This window comes from Microtus pennsylvanicus, chromosome 2, assembly GCF_037038515.1.
Source record: "Microtus pennsylvanicus isolate mMicPen1 chromosome 2, mMicPen1.hap1, whole genome shotgun sequence".
NCBI classification, from domain to species: domain Eukaryota; kingdom Metazoa; phylum Chordata; class Mammalia; order Rodentia; family Cricetidae; genus Microtus; species Microtus pennsylvanicus.
In genome coordinates, this window is record NC_134580.1 from 21,226,518 (window position 1) to 21,249,211 (window position 22,694).

General features: G+C 40.4%; 2 protein-coding genes across 2 annotated transcripts in view; one reads left to right on the forward strand and one right to left on the reverse strand.

Annotated features, from left to right (window-relative positions):
- Positions 1-22,694, reverse strand: part of Gxylt1 (glucoside xylosyltransferase 1) — an 817,907-nt gene that overhangs the window by 461,725 nt on the left and 333,488 nt on the right. The window lies entirely within an intron of this gene.
- The window catches only part of LOC142844726 (large ribosomal subunit protein eL34-like), a 254,994-nt gene continuing 245,747 nt past the window's right edge, over positions 13,448-22,694 (forward strand). Inside the window, exon 1 of the mRNA XM_075963535.1 lies at positions 13,448-13,456. The gene's annotated coding sequence lies outside the window, so the exon portion shown is untranslated. The remainder of the gene's footprint in view (positions 13,457-22,694) is intronic.

Below are 22,694 nucleotides of genomic sequence, written 5' to 3' on the forward strand. Positions count from 1 at the left end.
TCTAGCTTACTAAAATACAAATACCTCCAAAGACAAAAACCGCCTTCTTCCTTTTTTGAATACATCTAGAAATTATCATAATCCTCATTAGCATAATGAAAGGCTTGTGGAACTTAATTGTGTTTGGGATGAATATATGGAATACACAAATAAATCTAATGTAAAAGTCCTCTGATGTGGGAAACATCTTCAATTATACTGCACATGTTTGACATATTTCATCTTTAGCTGTTTTCAGGAGAGATTTCTCTAAAGCCTAAACTACCAGCCAACCAGTCCCATGCAGATTCTAACACAAAACCGAAAGCAAGAAAGGTCTGTGCTAATAAAATAGGCCAATAAAAACTCCGTTTATGATCATAGACTGCAAATTAGAAGGGTCACAGTCTAGAAATAAGAACATCTGATGACATCAGCATCAGCATCTCAAATTAATATCTGCTCTGAGGTAACCATGCAGCTCGAGGAAAAGTGTGGGCTCTGGCAGTTCTCCAGGAGAGATAAGGCTGAGCCAAGGAGATGTGTGTATCATTGCGTCCTCCTCCTTGGAGACCAGGGTTTAATTGTGATCCCCATATAAAATTACAGACCTAAATGGATGGGTCAAATAATCACCTTTTAATACTACAGCTTGCTTTTTTCCACTTTAAGATTTAGCCTCTCATATTCTCTCTCTCTCTCTCTCTCTCTCTCTCTCTCTCTCTCTCTCTCTCTCTCTCTCTCTCTCTCTCGTATGTGGGGGGGGCATCTCAGACAGTCACTGTTTATCTCTGTTTGTTTGAATTCCTTCCTCTATTGTTAAGTAAAAACAAGCAAACAAAATACACTCTCCCAATCAAAAAGAAAAGAAAAGAAAATAGAAAGGAAAAAAAAGCAGCTTATCGCGGTGGCCAATTTTCTAGATCATCTGTAGACAATCACACTTTCTTTGTCCTTAACTTAAAAAAGAAATCTTTACAAATCATAAAGTTCTTCCCCGAAACATTTGCCAAAACATATTACAACAGATTCCTAAAGGAACCGACTCAGGTGATCTTTCTCCTCTACCTGTCAACGAACCCAGTGTTCTAGCTCTTTCTCTGTTCTCTCTGTTGATTCTGTGTGGACCCATTCCCTCTAGTTTCACGGTGTGGGCACTGTTCGGTGCTGAGCAGAGCATAGTCCTCCTTTTCCACTCCAGGGCTGGCGTATGATGCCCAAGAGCTATCTTCTAAACCCTTCTCTTTCAAGATCTGCAGCAGCAGTTAGAAAGTCCAGCAAATGGTAGAGCTAAAGTATTAGTGCTCCTTCTCATAGTAATCTTCTCCTGCGGTCACTTCATATTGTGAATGTTTATTTTAGGTACCGCAGCCCAAAATCTTAGACTTGTTTTCCATCATCTTACGCCTGCCTCCACATAAACTTAGTTCTAGCCTTCAGGGTAGGCATACCTGCTTTTGTATCCCTGGTCTTTCCTGGTTCATCTCTCATCATTCAGATTTCTCCTACCTCCCATGCACGCCAAGGCTAGGGTAGTCCAACTGGCCACTCAACCCCCTTATTTCAGCTAACCACACCTAAACTTCCTTTAGTGACTTATCCACTGGGTAGGCAACGTCCCACAAAAGGGTGGATTTTTAAGCCCGTCCCCATGTAAACAGTGGGTGCAATAAATTTCTGATTGATTGTTGATAGTTTTGTGATACTTGTTCTAATACTGCAACTCACACATTGCTGGTAGAAATATACAATGGTACAGCTACTGCTTGATAATTTCTTATACACAGGCATATGCCTACCATACATCCTGGCCATTATACCCCCATTTATATGAGAGAATTAATTTAGTCACCGTTTGTCACCCTATAGAAAATTAAGCAATATTTAAACACATCCTTTTCTACATCTAACAATGAGGAATACATCTAGAATGTTTTGCAGTTTCCTCAACCAAGTATTTGCAAGTGCTTGAAAGAGGCACAATGCAGAGAATAGTGTGTCTGGAGAAACAAGCACATCCTCTCGAACAACATTAAAGAAGCCTTCAAGACTAGAGTGCTAACTTCATTACTTCCCCAAAGACATTGAACTTGCCTTTCGTTTTATTGGCAGACATGACGTGCGTTAAGTTGTTACTTCCCCAAAGACATTGAACTTGCCTTTCGTTTTATTGGCAGACATGACGTGCGTTAAGTTGACTCACTGTCCTGTTGATCCAGCTGTTCCCTTTACAGTAGACAGAAATAATGAACGCAGGAAAAAGGTGGCAGCTGGCAAGTGGCAAACAGGCCTGTTAGTCATGAAATCTGTGCAGACTGTGTCAAGTCCCTTCCTATGAGTATCTTGGAACCTTTGCAATGTCACCTTTTAAGCCTGTTCACTGATGGCTCAAGAGTCATTGCATCTCCATCTTGTCTGCAGGTCTGAGAGTTTCCTGTGCGCGTGCGCACACACACACACACACAGGCATATGTGTACATGAAGATACAGGTCTGGGACACACGACTTTCGTTGTGGCTCTGTGTGGCACATGGTGTGTGACTTCCCTGCTTACCATCTTTGTAGTTTTAGTAATTTTACTTAATTATGCTTACGCAGCATAAAAGCTATCTATTTAAAATATATGCAGTACTTTGAGAAGCCCCCAGATAGTATCAAATCAATCTGTGGCCAAGTACTACTCCTTCCGAAATACCAGGCAAACGCTGACCTGTTTTCTCTTCTTACAAATTTCACATGAATCTGATATTACTATATACAGCTTCGTGTCTGACCTTCACTCAGACTGTTTGGTTAAGTCTTCTCCATCTTTGTCTACTCATCAATGCTTTCCTTTGCATGATCACTACTTTATCATGTGAGGGTTCCGTATTTTCATTTTGCTTCAACAGTTGATAGAGCCTCAGGTTTTACTTTTTATCTATAGTGAAAGAAGTCACTAAAAATGCCTCAGGAGATTCTTTATATGATTTGAATACATTAACAGATTTGGAGGTACATTTTATTACCTGTAGTTTGTTTAATTTTGGCAGATTTTTAAAAAATGCTCTTTATCTCACTGTTGGGTATACCGTCCTGTGAACATCAGCTGCATCCTATTGGCTGAGAGCATTCCCCAAATCTCAACATTCCTGTTTTTTTCTGCCTATTTTTCAGTTGTTAGTTATTGGAACCTAAATCTAAAAATATAAATCTACCTACTTCTCCTTGCTTGTCACTGTGTACCATCTACTCTGAAAAATCTACTAGGTACATAAGAAATAGATTGAGGTCCAGTCTCTTTTTAATGAGGTTCCTATACCAATTTCATCCTATATGATTGTTACAAATTTGATCTTAATATTTATTTTTCACTCATCACATCTTTTCATTCCCCTCCCCCTTTTTCCCTTTCATTTCAAGGTTTGGTTTATCTTATTCTAAGAATGTTTTGTGGCTTGAGAATAGAGTACCTCGTAAGCTCACAGATTTGAACATATAGTCCCCAACTGGTAGGTGTCTTAGAGTTTCTATTGTTGTGAAGAGACACCATGACCATGGAAACTCTTCTAAAGGAAAACATATAATTGAGGTAGCAACTTACAGTTCAGAGGTTCAGTCCATTATCATCATGGTGGGGAGCATGGTGGCATGCAGGCAGACATGGTCCTGGAGGTGTAACTGGGAGTCTTACATCTTGTAGGCAACAGGAAGTCAAAGGAGACACACTGGGCAGAATCCTGAGAATAGGAAACCTCAAAGCCTGCCCCCACAGTGACACACTTCCTGTAGCACGGCCATATCCACTCCAAGAAAAGCCATAGTTCCTAATAGTGCCATTCCCTAAGAAATTATGGGGGCCAATTACATTGAAACTGCTACAGTCTGTCTGTGAAACTATGGCATATTTGGGAAGTAGAGACTTGGTGGTGGAAATCTATAACTGGAGCGTGCTTTGAGAGTCCATAGCTTATCCAGCTTCTTCAGTTTGCCTTCTATTTCCTATGCATGGTAAAGACGTGATTTCTCAACTTTCTGCTTCAGCTGCCTGCTGCTATGAATCCCCTGCCATTATGGACCCTCACCCTGGAACTACAATTCAAGATAAACTCTTCTGTAAGTCACTTTGGGTCATGTGTTTTATCACAGCAACATAAATACTGATAAAGAGAATTTCACCTAAATGAATGTGTGTACAGTGTGCAGGCACCGTCAGTAGGGGGATTGGATCTTCTGGAGCTGGAGTTAAGATGGTTATGAGCGACTATGTGGGTGATGGGAACTGAAACCGGTTCCTCTGCAAGAGCATAAAGTGCTCTTAACCACCGAGCTGTTTTTCCAAAGACTTCTTTTCCTTTAGACTGAGATATGGGGGGAGGGGGTCATTTATCTCCCCTACTCTATCACCTACAAGTCTTGTCCACATATCTCTCTCATCTCTTTCTCATGCTCCATATACCTGTGTTTGTGATTACTTGATGTTCTCACACAGATCACCTACTTTGCTCTTTTTAAATCAGCCCCCTTTTCTATATCACTCAGTTTTTTTTATTATTCATTGAAGTTCATGAATCTTTTCTTTTTGAACCTATTATTTATCTAACCTGGAATTTATTTCAGCCTATGGATGTTCATACTTCTAAAATTTTTATTTACTTTATATCCCCCATGTCTCTACTTAATATGCTTAATTTTTATGTTCCATTTTTCTTCTAGTCTTAAATGTTTGAGATCAAGTTAGAGCTCACATTTGTGGTTCTGTCTACATATTTGCCATGTCTTTCATTTCTAGATCAGTTTTAATTGGCTATCTTCTTCTCATCATGGGTCACATACTTCTTTTTCTTTAAGTGATATATATATATATATAGTTATGTTTAATTAAATACTAATAATATAGAATTCTACACTTTAGGATGTCCTATAATTTCTGGGATTATCTCTTTGCTCCTTTTCTGTCTTAGTGTCCTTAGTATATTTGTTGACTCAAAGAAACAACTGTAGTCCAGCAGTGCTACTCATTAGAAAAATAAAAAGTGATAGAATAAAACTCACTTATGTACCGCCAGTCTATCATACCAGGGCAAAGAATAACTTCCTGAAATCCTGTGTTTATTGTTCACCATAGAGAAGGAATCACCTTTGTAGCTTTTAGGATAGAAGAGAGTCAGTGGTAACGACTTAACATACTTAAAGTACTTAATGCAAAGTACTTCAGCTGAACTATATTGCCTTTGAATGGTCAGTAACAATACGTGTTGGTTTTGAATGAAGAAGAGTAAAGAAGAAGGAGAGAGAGAGAGAGAGAGAGAGAGAGAGAGAGAGAGAGAGAGAGAGAGAGAGAATAGTAAAAGTGGTACAAATGCCAGGACATACAAGTAAAGTCATTTTCATTAATGAAAATAAATCTGCTCTCTCTTCCAAACTTTATCTTGTCTTTTGAAAGTAACGTTGAAACATTCTTTCAATATAACAGATGGTTACGTCCTATATTTAATCTATATAACACCTATATAAAAAAGCATGGGGATGTAAAAAAAGAATTTGGGGGAGGAGAAAGAATATGATCAAAATATATTGTACGAAATAATCAAAGAATAAAAGATTAAATAGGAATCCATGATATAGATGAGGATATAAGGGTTCAGGGGATGTAGACTACGAAAGCTAAGCTGATCATGGTAGACACATTTTTCTTCTTTGTGGTAATTTTCAAAAAATTTTGGAAGCGATGAGAATTCCTCAGGGCCCGTACCTCTGGTGGATTAACAGTTCTCTTTACTTTTATAGTTACCTGCAGGACTAACAACACCAGACTGAAAGAAACCTGGGATGAGCAGAGAGCTCCCTACAAGCCTATTTTCTTGAAGCAGTGGTGTTTAACTGTTCTATCAGCATTATAAATACCACATTGTCAGTTTTCCACCATGGTATTTCAGATGCTCCTGATATAGGCTATTTCTGCTTCTCCTAGTGTGGCAGCCTCCCATCACAAACGTTTATACCTAGCAGATGGTGGCTTCTCCCCCCTCTCCTTTGTTGCCTTCCCACTCCCTGCACCCTGCACTGCACAAACATTGAGTGTAATAAACATTTCAGCTGCTCAAAAACTGTTCTGAAATTTATGGCAGAGTCAGTTCAATTCAGAAAGGCAGCACAGATGTATCTACGCAACAGAAAGGGTATTATAATAAAAATACTCATTATTAACAGGGCCGGAGTTAGTAACAGCATTTCATGGTTTTGTTTTCTGCACCAACCCCCACCTTCCTGCAAGCAGAAAATCCAGATTATTAATCATGCCCATTGTCACAAAAGACTGAGACTTGATTAAGCACCAATGACTTCTCCAAATAACAGGCACATTTTAAGGACAGTTCAGTGTTTCAGTGCAGTGATTAACAAACAAAAAATGGGCAGCTCTAGGCATGGAATTGTGGGGGGGTTTTATTAGGGAAATCTCCATAGAAGAGACGTTCTATGAGTTCTACCATGAAGTAAGAGTAATAGTTTACTAGACAAATACGACTCTAAAGAATATTCCAGGAAGAAAAGATTCTACATCTATCAAAGTTTAAAAAGCAGGAAAGACCAAAGTTGGGTGCATTAATAAGGTCAAAATTTACATGCAAATTTTCTAACTCTGTGACAGACTACCTTAGACATCTTCTAGGAGAAAATAGCTATTTGGACTCACAAGTTCAGATCTTTCCTTGGTCATTGTCTCCATAATTTATGGGCCAGTGAAGAGTAAATATGTTCTCCTGATTGGGTAGGGGACGATAGGAAAAGACAAGAAAGGACAGATGGATGGGAAGAGAATGGTGGGACGGAGGGAGGAAAAAGAGGACATGGAATCCCATTTAAGGGCATGGCCCCAATGATCTTCTACCAGGACATCCCCTCCTAAAGTGGCCAAAACTTCCCAGTAGCATGAATAGCTGAAGACTAAGCTTCCAAGAAGGGGCCAGTTCAGGTCCAAACCATAACACGGGAGCTGAGCTTCTGAAGACAAGTTGTTGAAGGATCTGTCTCAAAGTTGGCAGTTTAACTATGGCTCAAACAACGATATGATGAAACTATTAAAAACAAACATAACAAAAGTAAATACTACAGGTTTTGTATGCTGTGTGTGAAACTTACCCAAGCTATGACCTCATTGACAGCAAATCATTGTGACAGAACACAGGAAGTCTAGACACAGGCAGGCTCCCTTCTCCAGAGCTTCTATTCAAACATATACACTGTATATGCCTTCTATTTACCCTCATATCTCAAACAAACAAAAAAACTCTGTACCTGCCTTTCACTATCCCATAACCCAACAAACACACACACACACACACACACACACACACACACACACGAGAAAGAGGAGGGGAGGAACAAAAGAGACACAGAGAGAACACTAGAACACACTGGTGCTTCAGGTCACAGAGCAGTTACCTGCTGTGCCTCTACTTTCCCTGGCTTTGCTCACCACAGATTAGAATCTTATCCCAGTCAATTAACAGTGAAAGCCAAAGGAGGCTTTCAATTAAAAGAAAAAAAAAAGGATAGAGTCCTTAACAGTAACCATGCTGAACTTCTTACTATCGAATCTAAAAACAAAACAGCCATCATTACGAGACTGGAGTTCTGAGAGTTCCAGCAATGAAACCAGTAATATTTCTCATGTGATCATCTGTGAGTGGCAAGTTCATACAAATTAATTAAGAGTATGAAAACAGACCCAAATCTAATAAGAATAGCAAACTCTTCAGGTTTTTCTTAAATTAAATATTTGTCAAATATCCATTTTAGCCTCCCTCTTCCATCCATTTGTGTGAATTTCATTAATCAAATTAGCATGTGAAGCAGAGGAAAAACGACAGGGAGTGAGGGGCATGCAGCAAGATAACAAATCCAAGTACTCAATTCCAGACCGCAGTGCGAAATGATATTAAAATCCAAATCTCAACAGCATGAATTTAGGGAGATTTGCATGGTATCCAGAAGTCATTTGTTATTAGTTTTCCTGCACTCACAGATAAATGAAGTCAAGAATATTTCCATTCCCCAGCTGCAGATTTTCTGAGCACGGTAGAATATTAAACAATTGGGTGGAAGCAGTGCCGGCTTTAGCTGCTAGTTTTGAATGTAACATGAGTGATCAGCGCAGAATGGTATTCTTAGGCCTCTATTGTAATCAGCATGCATTGTTACAGTATTATGGTATCCAAATAAAGTGGAGTCTCCTCATTCCTAATTTTTGAGTGTGTTTTAAGAATAAATTATAATAATTTCCAAATGCATGAACGACAGCTTTGTAAGATTACATCTTTCTTTTTAAAAATGATAAGGAATTGACTAATGAGTCCATCGCAGGGCCTCCATTAAAGATGTCAGGACAAAGATCTCTTGGAGACCTCATCAAGTGGAAACAATATGCAGGATTAATTCGCATCGACTCAACTTGCCCATGTTTAAACAGGAAATGAGCTTTGAGTGACAACTTTATTTAGTGAGTCAAAGACTACTGAAATTTTCTTTTTATGAAAAGGTGCAACGTACATGCAAAACAGCAGATTTTTATTAGGAGCATTTGATGTGATACAGTGAAAAAGAACTCTCATTAGATGCCAGCTAATAAAGGGCATGAAATATAAATCACTTGAAAGATCAACCTGCATGAAGTCGGCTGTGTTTGCAATCATAGCCTCATCATGGTGTTTATTAATATCGATCCCATCTACTGCCGTGTCTTCTTTTATATCTGACTCATTTGAAATCATAATGGTTTCCCATAATTTGGTTTTATTTAAAACTGCGGTTCATTGTTTAGACATACATCCTTAGACATTAATTTATAACTGTAATTCTTGGAGCTCAAATACTTTGTTTTAGTCAGGAAAAACAACTTAAATCATAAACACAGATCTCATATATTGGGACATAATAAAAAAACAAGGGCCACTGATGTTATGTAACTCAGAACATTGAATTTAAGACTTTGAAAGGGTTAGCAAAACTAGTCCCATGTAGCTAAATTATTTAAACTCCACTGGTAATAATAATGTACTTATGTAAGTTTTATTATAAAAACAAAGGAACTAATATTACATACACACTCATTATGTTATATTCAATACAGCCATAAGAGAAAGTAAACCTTTAGGTGAAGACAAAGGCAACTTTCATCAAAGGCATTGCTATTGACCTGACAAGACAGTGTTCTTAGAACCACAGAAAGAAAACCATCTTTTACATTTACTTAGATGTCTTCCTAACACATGGGTCTTGGTGTATCAACACACATATACTACAAGCTTTCGTGTATTCAGAAGAACGCATTGACAAAGGAATAGTCCTTTAGTCACTAGTAAGTTGCTAATATGTTAATTAAAATATACTTTAAAAATGTGGCTGGCAAATCCACAATAAGCTAGTTTTTATTCTTTTTTAAACATGCCTGCTCTGTGTTGGGTCCATTAGCAGTGCTCCACTTCCTTTATTATTGGGACTTATGGGTCTAACACACTAGCGCATCATTGAAAGTAAACCAGGAAATGACCCCAAGTCCAAATAACAACATGTACAGTGCAATCCCCCAGGACTGATACTATGCCCTGCTACGCTGTTGAACCAGGAGCAGGTTGAGATCAAGCCAGTTGTCTGATAGATGGGACCTGTCCCAATATTTGGTTGTGTGCTGCAATCATCTTCCTGATCTCTTAGCCCCAGTACTTGTAAACAGGGAGTAACTCAAATTAAAGACACCCAACAGTAGTGTTCTTTGAGGGATGTTTGTGCTCAAACGGCATCTTATCAGGAGGTCCAAGATGTTGGGTTTCCTAGCTGTGAGTTTGTTAACTGAGGTAGAGTGGTGATGGGAATCTCCCCCATTATCAAACTTGTCATTTTGCTATTAGCAGGGCCTCTAAAGATCAACACTTGATATCTAGGAAATCTTTGCCTTGTGTTTCACCACCCAGTCCTCATGCTTGCTTGAGTCAAATATTTTATGAAAGTGTTAAACTGATTTTGAATTATGTCATCCTTATTCTAAGTAAGATTCACCTTTAAAGTTCCCTCGACACCCAGACTTATTTTCTTACCCTGCATCATATTTTCCTGGCAAGATAAATTCCTAGTTCTTTACATTGAATTGCTAACATTCAAATGAAGCAGTCTAACCATACTTTCTGAGAGTGGTAAACAAAGTTCATGCTTTTTGCTCTACGGACTTGTAATGCTCTATATCCAGTGACTTCCAGTTTATTTGCATATTGGCCAGCTGATGCCTTTTACGTTGACTCCCACGACATCTTGTCAATTGTGTATATGTTTGTGTTGGTTGCACGCCTGGGAAAGTGCGGATACCTGTAGATGCCTGAAGAGGTCAATGGATCCTCCGGAGCTGATTGAAATTCAGGAACTTTGACCTACTGACTTTTATACTGGTATAGTCAACCATTTTAAAGCTACTTAAGATCATTCCCCTTAATCTGTGTGGTTCTGTTGCCGTTTGTATTCTTTTGCCCACATTTGTCCCCCCTTTGAAGGCTCCTTTGTCACAGCTCTGTCATGCTTGGAGCCAGGACCTTCAGGGACTGCTCAGCTCACACACCTACTAACATCCATCTGCACTGCTTCTATCCTCTTGCCATTACACACAAATTTCCTTTAATTCAATTATTACTGTGCGCCTATAGCATATTCCTTTCATTTTAATGCTATGAAACCAAAACCCAGAAATCGAGCATCCCCCATTATCACATCCCTTGATCATGTGCTGTTCTGTCTAATTTCTAGGCATCTGTGTGAAAAGGAAAAGCGTACACACGGGAAGAAAATGCAAGTCAAGTCATCACATGCATTTCTAAGTGCAACTGGGTGTGAAGAGGGCCTGGGCAGGAAGCCATCACCTAACATCGAGTCTGAGCTGGCCTCACTCTGCTCCTTGCTGTCAGGCACGAGTGGGATAGCTCACGACACACAGCGCATGCACCTACCCGCCCCCCCCAAAATACACACACACACACACACACACACATACACACACACACACACATACACACACACACACACACATACACACACACACACATACACACACACACACATACACACACACACACACATACACACACACACACACACACTCACACACATACACATACACACACACACACACACACACACACACACACATACACACACACACACACACACACACACACACGTACTCTAGCTGCTAGGAGAATGGAGTTTAAGGTACCAGGCCTGAGTGAGAGAGCATAAAGGTCACCTTTGCTTTGACAGTGTTCTGTAGAGTTACCTGAGAGAAGACAGCTTTGTCGGTTTTGTCCCCCATTCAACTGTATGGAATCTACCAAGCAGTAACTAATGAGTCTCAGTACAACAGAAAATTATCAACAAAAGAAAAACCAGTACATGATTAAAAATTTACTCTCGAATTTACCCCTAATGAATTGTCTTGACCATGGACTATTTTTATATGAGAGAAACTTTGGAGAACTTCAAAGGACCACTAAGAGGTCACAATTAAAAAAGAAAATGAGGAATGACTTGTTTTCCTGTAGGGAATATCTCAGACTGTCTCAGATGGCTGGATGCACACATTCTGATCCCGTGGTCCCTGATACTCTGGGGGATAGAAGAAGAGCAATGAGCTGAGTCTTTCTCTAAATAGAATAAAGAATAGAAGGCTCCTTTGGTTTGAATTTCTGCTTAATTTTCATCAAGTTTAATTTTTCCTGGGAGATGTGTATGCTGCAAAGTTTCCACCTCCCTGACCCGTTATGACAATCTATCTCTTTCTCCTTCATCTCTAGTCACAATGAGTAGCATGTTCCTTATACTATGAACTACTTTTAAGTGACATGCAGGAGAAGAAAGACACTGCAGTTAAATGTATGAAAATAAATTTTCTTGGCTTACTGGGGGAGCCAACAAATATCTATGAGTAATGTCCCTATATCACAAGCTAGCAGGGCACTTAATAAAACCCAAACAACTGTCACATACAGGTTATAAGGTCACTTTTCACATATATGATAAACTAGAAACCCATCCAAGGGATAGAATCAGGGAGAATGTTATGAAGTTTGTTGGAAAATAGCGAATGAGCTCTGTGCGTTATTTCATTTCCCAAGGGCACTTTGATAAGCATACACACATATTGTCAGTGCATCCTGGGACCCCAGTGCTGGGGCAATGCAGAAAACAAGCAAGTTCAAACCCATAAATACCATTTAGTAACAAATTAGATATTTGCCAAGGGAGACAGGAAGACAAATAAGTAAAATAAAACAGTATTGCCAACAATACAGGGAATGATGGAAATGTGAAAGAAAAGAAAATGAAGATACTGTCCTTCAAGAAGGCCGTGATAAGGTTTCTATTTATAGCATTTGCCTTAAGAGAAGCACAGCGTCTGGTACCCATCAGTGGTTGATAAATGAAAGCACATCACCAAGCGTTGTAGGAATGCGAGTTTGAGGAGATTCTGCGAAAGAAATGGGAACTCACGGACATGCTTTATTTGAGAAGCAACAACCATATTTCTAACTGAACTCCAAGACCAACGCTATTCTGTCCCAGTAGTTCAAGGGAAAAATCTTTACCTGGTGATAATTGGACTTCAGTGTGAATCAAGCAGAGTTCAGTTCAATAACTGAGTGCCTGCTGGACATATGCAAGGCCCTGGGTTCAGTTCCCACCAGTGAATATAAATCCCACACTGAGTGGCCCCTCTGGATGTTTGCCAAATATAGAGATTCAGATTCCAGCCGGAGCTTTGGACTTGTCTTTGATCTGAGATGTGGGGTGTACGGAGAATCACCACTGCCTTCCAGAGATTCAGAGTCCAGCTCAAGACTCCAGCTTTGGACTTGTCCTTGATCTGAGATGCGGGGTGCATGGAGAATCACCGCTGCCTTCCAGTGGCAGCCTCAAAGATGTGGTCATCTCCTCTCTTCCTCGGGCCTTCATTCATAGATGCTGTTTTGTTTTCATTTAGTCCCCATCTGACTATTCAAGAACCACAGCTGAGTTCAGTCCTCTGAGAGCAAAATTCTGTATCTAGAGTCAGAATCCAATTTTGATTTACTTCGGGTAACCAACATTTTTATAAAAAGGCTAAAAAGTGTTAATATATAAAAATCTACTTTCTTTGTATGAAAAATTGATCAAAGAACATACCAGATAAAAGAACAGGATGATCGACTGGTTTTCAGATTCAAATGCATAACAAATCCATTTCTAATTTAAATGGAACACTCAACCATTTGTTGAATCTGCAACTTGGAATGCCCATTATGCAAAGCAGGTGCTTGCCTTACATTTTTGGGTGACAGAGCAAAGAATGTGGAGTAGGTACCTTTGAGTGACACATGGACACAGCCAAGACCAAACTCCACTTAACAGAGATCCTGCAAGGTATTTCTCATTCTATCAAACCCCGAGACATTTCCCCTACAGACAATCTCATTCGGTCAACACAATTCTCTACTGGTGAGATCTCTGAGTGGCCCACAGACCTGTTAACAAAAGATGCAAAGAGCCAGTTAGTGTGCACAGCTTCGCTCACTATCACAGCACCTGGCCGTCTAGTGGGATGCTGCACAGCCCATCTCTGCAAAGGTACCTCTGTGCCCTCCTGCTTGAAATATTCTTTATTTTTGAGGTGTTGGGGTGGAGCATTCTTTTTCTCCTTTTTATTTCTAGTTCTCCACTCCCAACCATTCCCTCAAGGAATTCTATTTGGCTATTTGCAGCAATGTGTGTGTGTGTGTGTGTCTATGTGTGTGTGTGTGTGCATACGTGCGTGAATGTGTGTGTATGTGTGTGCATGCGTGGTGTGTGTGTGTGTGTGTGTGTGTGTGTGCTGTGTTTCCGCTGAAACAACACTGACACTTAGGCATCTTTGGCAGGACTAGCTGGTGTAACTCAGGAGTTTAAGCAGGATTTTTGGCCCCTGGCGTTCAGATAGCAGATGCATGGACTGTGAGAACTAAAACCAGGTGCAGCTATTACACAATGCTCCTGGGGCAGACTGCTTCCCTCTGAGAACCGCTGTGTCAGCCAGGGCTGTTCATAATGCTGCAGTTTGTCTTTCCTCCTGTCAGGGGAGGGCAAGGGTAGCAACCACCTCTTAATACATAAATAGGAGAAAAATTAAAATTTTTAATATGCACAATAAGGCCCAGGGAGGTGTCTCAGCAAGGAAAGCACCTGTCTTGCAAACATGAGGACCTATGTTTGGAACTCTAGAAATGCCAGGTGCATGTGGCAGCCTGTCTGTAATCTCAGCCCATTTAAACATGAATCCCTGGAGCAATCTGGCTAGCCAGACTCACCAGCATGGTGAGATTCGGCTTCGCCAAGAGAGACTGCTTCCACATAGAGAGTAAAGAGAAGTGGGCAAAGATACCAGATGTCAGTGTCAGGTGTCCGCATTCACACACGTGTCCACCCTCCCCCCACAGACACACAATACACATGCATACAGGTACAAATTTACATACATAAGCAACACTAATTAGAAACAAAAAAATCTTTAAAAACACTTTTACATGATGAAAGATATAGCAACTAAAAAGCAACTTAGAAAAAGTGACTTCCTGAATGCCAATTAAAAATACCTTAACATTTCCTCTTGCTCCAATAAGAATGGCCAAGGTCACTAAATCAAATATTGTGTCAAAGATTGGGGAAAGGGGAAAAACCCTTTTCATTGCTGATGGAAGTACAAACTGGCATACTCTTTACAGAAATGGGTATAAAAGTAAAGTTACTCAGAATATTGAAAATCTATCCACCACAAGATCCAGCTATATTACTCATGGGTGTATACCCAAAAGAACTCTACACTTGCTCATCCATATTCAATACTGACAGAAATTCTAAATAATTCAGATGTCCATCAATCGAAGAATGGATAACAAAAATGTGGTGCATTCACACAATGGAATGTTTTTCAGCTGTTTAAAAATTATGAAACTTTCAGATAAGTGGATAGAGCTAGAACCAATCATCTAGAGTGAGATAATCTACACCCCCAAAAACAAGAATTACATGTTTTCCATTATAGAAGGAAGTTAGCCTTTAAGCCTTAGATAAATGTTTCGATCCAAATAGTCACAGAGGTTGGGTAACTGTTCTGGGGCCAGGGGAGGAAGAGATCCTCCATGGAAGGGCAAATAGAATAGAGTGTTATAAAAAGGGGGGAGGGGGGCTGGAGAGATGGATCAGTGGTTAAGAGCATTGCCTGCTCTTCCAAAGGTCCTGAGTTCAATTCCCGGCAACCACATGGTGGCTCACAACCATCTGTAAAGAGGTCTGGTGCCCTCTTCCAGCTTGAAGGCATACACACAGACAGAATATTGTATACATAATAAATAAATAAAATAAATATTAAAAAAAGGGGGGGAGGGGACCAGAATAGAAGGATTAAGTGGGGATAGGGGTGGGATATCAGAGTAAAGGAGATAACATTGGGAGGGACAACTAACATGAAAAGCCTTTTGAAAAGCCATATGGAAACTGACTACTGGAGAAGCTTTCTAAAATATATATGGATATGAAAGAAAGATAGAGTCTTCATTTAATGAGGGAGACAATGCTACAATTAGAGATCTTACAACAGCATGTAAACTCTCCAGTGCCCATCGTGTTACAGCTTGTTGAGTCCCAGGCCAAAGAGATCTCATGGAAGTTCCCAAAACATCGCAGGCCATTGTTAAGACTGATGGTTGCTCTCTACAACATGATAATAAAGCCTGACTGCTGAAGACACAACTTACTTATGCTACTGAAAACAGAAGAATGGAGCTGGTACCCCAAAATAAGTTTCACCCCTACTGACTAGCATTCATGGTGTTGGAGGATACCTTGCCTACTACCAGAGGAGAAAGACAATCATCAATATCACAATATCACCCAGCTGCCCACTCTGAAATCTATACCAGTGACCAGCCTGCATGATGTAATGGTACAATAGTGGCACAGATGCTATGGGAGTAACCAACCACTGTTTCCCACTGGGTGTAAGGCCACTCCATGAGATGTAACACAACCCTGACACTGATGACATGGCCAAAACCCTGAGACTTGCTAAGTCACGGTCCTAAGGGAGAGACTACTATTACTATTTTGCTAATGGAACATAGCAATAAAATGACTCCCAATGACATACTGCTATATGAGTAGATCAGTGAGCTGTGGGACAGTGGTCATGTACTCTGCAAAGTTTTGTCATTTGTACTGGTTTAATAAAATGCTAATTGGCCAGTAGGAGCCAGGCAGGAAGTATAGGTGGAGCAACCAGAACAAGGAGAATTCTAGGAAGAAGAAAGGCTCAGTCTGCAGTCATCACCCAGACACAGTAGACACAAGATGAGAATGCCTCACTGATAAAATGTACCAAGCCACGTGGCTAACACAGACATTAATTATGGGTTAATATAAGATATAAGAGTTAATAAGAAGCCTGTGCTAATAGGTCAACCAGTTTATAATTAATGTAGACTTCTGTGTGTCTTTCTGAACTGAGTTACACAGGATAGTCCTACCACAAATGCCTAAATGTCAGTACTGTTCCAACTGAAAGCAGCACACGCACATACACACACACACACACACACACACACAAACACACACACACACACTGTTGCAAATAATCAAATAGAATTCCTTGGGGGAATGGGTGGGAGTGGAGAACTCCATCAACATCGGTGCCTTGCTCAAGCCTCATCAGAGTGCTTCTTGTAATCATCAATGACAATTGGCAAAGACATTCATGCTTAGACAACATTCAGAGAGTCTGAAATTCTGGACTCAGCTCTAAATGGGGTATCTTTATCACCCTTCCTTCCAAGGCTCAGGGGCATATGTGGAAAAGAATGAGAAGAAGACTCTAAGAGCCAGACCTGATAGGTGACTAGAAGCAATCAGGCACAATAGTACTGATACACATGTGAACTCACAGAGGCTGTGAATATGCCCAAGACCCACACAAATGAAAGCAGGTGTGATCCCAGCACTGAGAAGGGGAGATGCAAACAAAGTCCTATTCCTAACCACGAAGCTAGTCACAATTGATATCCGCTGACAAGGAAAAATTATCAGTTTTCTTAGATGGAGTGTCACTGGTATATTAACGACACTTTAGGGAAGGCTCCATGCCCAGGGGTAGTTGGCTAATATGGAACAAGCATGCTCGTGTGTGTCTGTGTTTGTGTGTGTGTACATGCTTTGTTTGGCTTTGCTTTGGGGAGATGTTTCTGTCCTAATGTTTTGTTTGTTTGCTTTGCTTTTCATTTCTTTATTTTGGGGGGCTGGTTTGAATGAGAATGGCCCTATAGGCACACTATTCGAATACTTGGTCTCCAGTTAGAACTGTTTGAGAAGAATTAGGAGATGTGATTTGTTGGAGGAGCAGTGTCACTGGGGGTCGACTTTGAGGTTTCAAAATGACATGCTGTTCCCAATCAGCTCTCTCTCACCTTCAGCTTGCAGATAAAGATGTAAGCTCTCAGTTGCTGTTTTAGCACTAGGCCTGCCTGCAGTAAAACTCCTACCTTGATGACCGTGGACTCTAACCCTCTGGAATCATGAGCCGTAAATTAAAGGTTTTATTTCATAAGTTACTTTGATCATGGTGTTTTCTCATGGCAATAGAAAGTAACTTAAGACACATCTTTTCTCCTTTTTTTTATTTTTGATGAGGGAAGAGAAAGAGAGAACACTAAGTTAGAAGGGGAAGGAAGTGAGGGAATGATGGAGGAAGGTCATTGGTTAATTAATAAATAAACTGCTTGGCCCTCATAGGTTAGAACATAGGTGGGTGGAATAAACAGAACAGAATGCTGGGAGGAAGAGGAAGTGAGCTCAGACTCGACAGCTCTCCTCTCTGGGGCAGGCACTATGAAGCTCTGACCCAGGATGGACGTAGGCTAGAATCTTCCCGGTAGGTGCACCTTAGGGTGCTACACACATTACTAGAAATGGGCCAGGCAGTGTTTAAATGAATACAGTTTGTGTGTTGTTATTTCGGGGTATAAGCTAGCCAGGTGGCCAGGAGCAGGGCTGTGGGAAGAGGCCCACAGCTCCCACAACAGGGGAAGATCTGGGAGGAGTTGAGAAGGGGAAAGAATAAGATTAAACTATATTGCATTAAAATAATTTTAATTAAAAATATTAATATCTTCCTAAATATGCTCTCTATGGAAAGTAAATAACAAAATAATTTGTAAAGTAAAAGACAAAAAATTAAACTATAGATAGCAAATATTACATAATATACAATAGCATAATAGAAAAATGTAAATACTGTAAAATGTTTCTTCTGGTTGAAAAGGACATAAAAGACATAATAAAAATGTAAATAGTTGCCAGGCAGTTGTAGCATACACCTTTATCCCAGCACTCAGGAGGCAAGAGGCAGGTAGACCTCTGAGTTCAGCTGGAGTTCCAGGACAGCCCAGAGGGTTGATCGGGATATCAGAATTAGCCAGTAAGGGCTAGAGCTAATGGGTCAAGCAGTGTTTAAATGAATACAATTTGTGTGTTGTTATTTTGGGGCATAAGCTAGTGAGGCGGCCGGGGTGTTGGGGATGCAGCCTCGCCGCTCCTATTATAACAAGCCACCAAAAGAGAAAGATGTCCTTCCCAGAATCTTACCAGTAAACCACGAGCCTCATGGTAAAATGTAAAATAATAGAAATGGGTTAATTTAAGATGTAAGGAATAGCTAGAAATATGCTTAAGCTATTGGCCAAACAATATTGCAATTACTATACTTTCTGTGTGATTGTTTTGGGTCTGGGCAGCCAGGAAATAAGCAAACAGTCTCCACCTACAATAGTGGGCCCCAGATACTTCATGCTTAAGACATTATGGAAGGAGTTTGGCTGGCAGAGCTAGTACTATATGCAGAATATCACCAGAAGGGGCTGTGAGAGCTTAGGCACAGCCAACATGCAGCAACTTCAAAGGAGCACCGCTTTAACCTTCTCCCCCACCCTGTCTTTAGACAGAGTTGCACATTGACAAAACTCACATGAAATGACAAAAAAAAAAGTCAGAATGCATGCCTCCCCCAGCAGGCCCCCTCCTGAAGGACAGGGAGATAAAGAGCAGAGCTAACATGCAAACGGAAGGTATCCAACATAAATGACAACAAATGCACTCAGTTTAAGTCTATGATCCACTGTGTGATAATAAACCTGAGACAAGTGGCCAGCAACCATGAAACCGAGGTCCAAAAGAGTCACCATCATGGAGCCTATTGCTGGTCACATCCAATCCCAGGCCTGCTCCTGAATTATTCCTACTTTCTGGAATGATGTATGAGGGAACACACACACACTTTAAATAGTAAATGAATGTAAATGCTCTAAACAACAATAGCACTTAGGGAAGTATTCTGTAAAGTAAATTCAGAGACATAGCACTCTTCCCTCACCAGAATGACTGCAGTTTTGAAAAGACTGATAATCGTAAATGTTAGCAAGAAGGCAGGACAACATGAACTTGTTGACTCCAGTACAGTCACTTTGGAAAACTCACTATTTATAGTCTAACAACATCTGCCTGCACTCACATGACTATACTAAAATGTATACTTAAAAGAAATGAGTACACCCATCACAGAACACATTATAGATATTACAGAATATTCTTAGTGGTTCACAGTTTATCTTCCAAGCCAACTAAATGTACAGTATTAAGAGACTGAACTGAGTTCACATAATAGAAAGCTGGAAAAAAAGACAAAAAAAAAGATGCTATCTATTATATAACAAGGTAGGCAACTGTCATGGATATTATGGCAATAAAGAAAGGGCAAAAACATATATCATACAGGATTCGTTTATATGAAGCCAAAGATCACACACAATTAAGCTAATCAAAACTGATGGACATCACTATTCTACCTATAGTGTTTACCTCTGGGGTAAAGGCACTGACTGGGGAAAAGCATAGGGCCCCTCTGGGAATGCAGAGAAGGCTCTCGGCCTTCATCAAGGTGACAATATGGTGTATACCAGTGGTTCTCAGCCTTCCTAACGTGACCCTTTCATACAGTTGCTCACACCCCAAAGTTATTTTAGTTGCTACGTCATAGCTGTAATGTTGCTACTTTTATGAATCATAGTGGAAATGTCTGGTATGTAGACTATCATTCCGTTCCCCCACAGGGTTGAGACCCTGCGGTCAGGAACTGCCGCTGTGCAAGCACCTGAGCTGCACACTGAGAACGGCCCTCTTTCTGCCTATCGTCTGTGCATATTGTGTCTCAGCCGGAGAGCGTCAAGAGCGGTCAGACCCCCACTCCTCAAATCTCCTATCCTCTGTGCATATTGTGTCTCAACTGGAGAGCGTTAAGAGCGGTCAGACCCCCACTCCTCAAATCTCCTGAATCAGGAGAGCCTTGTCCAGACTTAGCAAAATGGAAATGAGCACAGTCTATGGTGCGAGCGACATGACAGGCCACCACAGATTCCAGGAGCAATTGAACTGACTCAGTGCTCTCTCGTAATGAGATTCCTCAAGTTTGGATGTAGCTGAGAGCACAGAGAGTCTCCGGAGGAGCTATTAAGAATGGTTGAACAAGCTGTTATATTCCTTTTTGAGCATATTTTTTAATGAAAAGGCTATTTGAATACCTAACTGTAAATGAAATGGATATTTAAATATACCAGTTAGGTAAGTCAATGGAGATTCATTAATGTCTAATAAACTAAATCAACGATTTACAATGGGAAAGAATAAGAAAAAAAAGTAGAAAGTGCTTTTGGTTCACTTACAGCCAATTCAATAGTTTTCATGCAGAAACCCAAGGGAATTTTTTTTATTGAATTCAATCCTTGAATTGTTTCTAGCTAACGGGCCCATTCCTATTTACAGCATCATTTTCTATTAAAGGGCAAGCCTGAAAGTAAAGGAATGCGCTGCCTCCATTGTCCTTGAACGATCAACACTTCCTCGACTGCTTTTATTGCTCTCTTACAAAAGCGGGATTATTATCAGCTGAGCTGGAACCTTCTAGGAACTAAGATTTACATAAATATATGGACACAATGACTATAAAAATGTAACCAGACCAGATAGGAAGCCAGCTATGTCCTAGAAGTGGGATTTTCTGGAATCGGTGGCTACTTCATGCTGAAAGACAGTTAAGAATGACACTCAGGGCCAGGTGGTGATAGCGCACACCTTTACGCCTTTAATCCCAGCACTTGGGAGACAGAGGCAGGTAAATCACTGTGAGTTCAAGACGAGAGAGAGAGAGAGAGAGAGAGAGAGAGAGAGAGAGAGAGAGAGAGAGAGACTTCGAGCCTTCCCAGTCTAATCAATGACAGAATCAGGACCAGAATCTGCACCTTCTATTCCTAGACCAATCTTTACCCAACCTGAGTGAGTGATTCTTTTTTTCTTTCTCCATTTTTAGCTAATAAAACTAGAAATCAGGGCTGAGTATATTCCTATCTTAACAAATGAATTTACAACGCAAAATTGTTCAAGGAAACTAAAGGTCCCTTAGGGTGCACTCGTCGGGAGGCCTGCAGTGGAGAATGAGTCATGCTCCAAGTCTAACACAGGCTCTTTACTCTTCAGTCAATGAGCAAGCGACAGAAATGTCAAGAAGAGGGAGTGAGTTCATGTGGATATTCCATTGTTCCAGGTCACTATCATTCCTTACCTGTACCTCTACCCACCCTTATCCTATCCCTGTATTCATAGCTACTCCAGTGCTGGGGTGGAAACCAGGTTCTGCTATTTTCCCAGTCAGCTACACTCCAATCCATGACCCATATGTTTACAGGTATCGAGCTAATTCATACCTATTGATGAAAGAAACCCAGGCAGAAACTGTTTTCGTGGGAAATGAAGAGAGAATAGAACAGGAACTCACTAAACTCGCCCACGAAGAATCTCTAATACAATCCAGCAACTGAAAAGCCAGAGGCCAGCTCCCTGTTGTCCCCAGTCTGTGATATACACAAACATGGCATATAAGTAAACCTGAGGATTTGACATTAACTAAAAACATGGGAAAGACAATAACGCTCACTGTTTGCATCTGTTCTTCAGAATTTCTGGGAGCCACGGTGAGTGTCATGAGGCCAGTTGTGTATCTGAGGCATTGAAAACAGATTGCATGCCAGCTCTCTGATACTTGGATAAAAAGAGGGTTCTTCCTATTGTGCTAAAGGCAGTTAAATCCTGCGAGGTGCTCAGAAATGAATCTGTCTAGCACCCAAAGAAAAGCCACGTTTACAGGAGCTGATTTATTTGGTTGATACACGGCATTGCTGTGGTTTATAATTTTTAAGGCATGTGGACTGGGACATAGTAGATATTACGGAAGGAGTGAGCTGATGATTTACAAGACTTCATATCAGGCCTGTTGACCTTCTCAATAAGAAAGGTTGGTGGTCGTAACAGCACTGAAAAACACAGCCCTTGGGAATCAATTTAATGTAGAATAAACTCTTTAACAAGCAGTGAGATAGCCATATCAGCTGCGCCATCTGCAGATTACGCTGCTCTGTAAAAAGCACATTTTAAAATAAAAGATTCATAGACTTTATTTTTGAAAGCATATGTTCCCATCAGAAACAATCCAGCACCTTTTCTGATACAAGCATCTCTACTTTATTAAAAAAAACAACAACAACACATTTCACAACATACAGAAGCAGGAGGGGAAAGGCCATCCCTTA